This window comes from Rutidosis leptorrhynchoides, chromosome 4, assembly GCF_046630445.1.
Source record: "Rutidosis leptorrhynchoides isolate AG116_Rl617_1_P2 chromosome 4, CSIRO_AGI_Rlap_v1, whole genome shotgun sequence".
NCBI lineage: Eukaryota > Viridiplantae > Streptophyta > Magnoliopsida > Asterales > Asteraceae > Rutidosis > Rutidosis leptorrhynchoides.
The window spans coordinates 185261903-185264905 of NC_092336.1; the positions used below are offsets into that span (position 1 = coordinate 185261903).

A 3003-nucleotide genomic window follows, 5' to 3' on the forward strand; every position below is an offset into this window, starting at 1 on the left:
CCCTCATTTAGACGGTGTGACCGTTGGAGAGTGAAATGTATTTTCGGGGAGAAGTGTAGGTTCTGACACTATATTAATGGGGTAACGTGAATAGTTAAGCCTTGATAATTGGGTGCTCACGAATAACAACACTTTTGGAATGCAAACGATTTGGATAATCAACGTTATGGAAATACAAAATCTTGGGGTTCAAAAACACGTTTATAAATACAACTATGATTTCACCAACGTTTTTCTTTGACAGTTTTCTATATGTTTCTCAGGTTCATGAATGGCTATTTGATACATGCTTCCGCGTACACTCATACTTGCTTGGAGTCAAGCATACATGCATACACTCTGATTACTTTCTTGGAGTCGAGCATCCATACATACTTACGCTATTTATAGCAACCGTGATTTTAAACTTATTATGTCGCAAGTTATTTCATTTATGCTTTACAACTTTTGTAAACTTAAACTCGTTGTTGAACCGTTTGGTAACTTAAAACTTTGTAAGTCTTGTACATTTCAAATGAATGCGACATAATTTTGGCCAAACGCGTCTCATATAGGGGCTATGACCACGTAACGGGACCTAAGTTAACGGCGCTGTCAATGACGATTTTGTCGGGTCGCTACAAAACCTTGTATAGTTCCAACGTAATTGAATATCAACTAAAATAAGAGAAATATTCATAAAGAGAGAATAGACCATTATAACTTGTTAATATCTTTATGCCAACACAAAGAAATTACTCAGTACAATTGAAAAAAAAAAAAAAAAACGCACGTCTTACCAAAAATGAGGGGATTGCAGTTTTTCAAATCATATCGGACATAATGACGTACTTCACTCCAAACTAACTTCACTTTCATTTCGACCTTTAAAATTCCTCAAACAAATCTGCTAGGAAAACTCATTAAATGAGAAAAATGAACATACTATCAAGCAATACTTCACACAACAAAATGAAAACAAAGCATGAGAATTTTATGAGCCCATGTTATAATGCACAGTAGTATGAATTCTTAATAACATGAAGATATATGAATAACATGAGATTTTAGTTATAAATAATGTAGCACCTTCTTCCAAGGAGTTGCAAAATCCAGAGTCTTTTTTATTTTGGACCATTTATTTTTCACCCAGACTTCCTCATTAGTACAAAGTACCCCACATATAACCGAATTAACTCCATAATACTAACCTTATTAAGCAGGATTCCTTTGAATTGAAGGATTTGTAGCATGCGCACATAGAGTAAGTTGTTATCAAGAGCTTCTGGTGGTATACATATTCTGGTATCAATAGCTTTAGTATATATATTAGTTTATAATAATGAAAGAAATAGTAAATGGTGTACCAATAGCAGCTAACACATAAAGAAAAAGACAGTGTATTTATAAAAGTAGAGGCAAGTTACTCATCAACCTTGAGTCAACTTTTACAACGACAACATATGCAAAAAGGCTACGAATTTTAAAATCTGACATGATGAACTGGTACTATGTGAAAAGGAACCCTAATGTGAAAAGGAACCTTGATTTATATTTGTAGAGAAACGTGATACAGAGTAATTGTTAGCGAAAGAATTCAAACTCAAATTCTTTAAATTCAAATGAAGTAATTGAAAAAAGTCCAACCTTCGGATATGTTATATTTTGATTAATTGGAAGTATAGTTGAAAAAAGTCAAACCTTGAGACCAAGAAACATTGACAGAAATTGCAACCAAAACACTAATTGTAGCAAAAAAAGTCTGAGTATCCAAAGGGGGTTTAATAAACCCACTATTTATGTGTAGTAAATGGGATCAAAAGGTACAAACAGAAAAGGAAAATATACTTTACAAATAACATCTAACCTTCAAAGATATAAAGTATAAATATTGTTATCAATGAACATATATATACTTGAAACTATTTCGAATTTTCAATAATTATGAACATAGGTAATTACCTGATATGAATCCAAGTACATTAGCGATTATGGATTGTTGCTAAAACTTGCAGCGGATACGATTGATTGAAATGTTGAATAGAAGATGAAGATCATTCTGCATTCGTATTAAAACCTTATTGGAAATCATTCATTCAAGCAATTAATCAAGCACTTGGAGTGCAAATATTCCACATGTAAATCAATACATATGTATCACTCAAACAAACCTTATTAAAAAGAGGATACTGATCTTCATAACACATAATTAGTTTTATAAATTATTATTACATATAACTGAATTAATATTAAAGATATACAATTACGAATTAATATAATATCCAAAATCGAAATTGAAAAAGCAACATGAAAAGTTGTTTGACCGATCTGAAATCAAAACCAAAACTTTTTATATATAAAACGTTGAGTTGATTTAAGCCTAATTGCAAGAAAAGAAAGAGATGATATTTACCCGAGGAATTGAATCCATAGCAGAGATGATGAAGAGGAGAGGCGTGCGGTGTTTGTTCGTAGGGTTTTTTGAACAGTTTCTACTCCGTATTTTTATATATGTGAATAAATTAATTATTAATTATAAATTAATTAGGATTTATGACATCATCTAGAGTGCCTAGATTTTTTTTTTTTTTAATTTTTTTAAACAAAGGAAATTGCTTTTTTATGATGTCATCATTTTAACATTATAATAGAATCTATAGATAAATAGGGTTGTTTGTGATTAGTATGTTATTAGAGAAATACATGCTCGCGCGATGCGGCCGGGTCTTTCGAGTTGCATATTCATATTTAGTATAACATTATGAATTTACAAAATTAAAAACGTGTTGCTACGTGTATGGTTGGAAACACGTGGTTAGTACGTAGTATACGTAATGGACAATGGCGGATCTTGAAAACAGTTTTTGAGGGGGCCAATCTTGATTATAATTTTCGGAAGATTTATCCTGAACATAAATATGATGAACATATATATAAATCAAATAGAATTATTAGAGATTATGTAGAACAAATATTTAATTTAAAATTACTTTTTAGTTTTTATGTATATATTATAGTCAAATA

At 30.8% G+C, this 3003-nt stretch overlaps 1 long non-coding RNA gene across 2 annotated transcripts; it reads right to left on the minus strand.

Moving 5' to 3' along the window:
* Positions 1 to 228: 228 nt before the first annotated feature.
* Positions 229 to 2469, minus strand: LOC139844331 (uncharacterized). Of its 2 annotated transcripts, XR_011757911.1 has the most exons (5): positions 2393 to 2469; positions 1942 to 2038; positions 1191 to 1294; positions 780 to 886; positions 229 to 626 (listed from the first exon to the last, which is right to left on the minus strand). It is a non-coding gene; the product is annotated as an uncharacterized lncRNA (long non-coding RNA). The 2 variants fall into 2 exon arrangements; XR_011757910.1 differs by lacking the exon at positions 229 to 626 and having other exon boundaries at positions 673 to 886.
* Between the last annotated feature and the right edge of the window lie 534 nt (positions 2470 to 3003).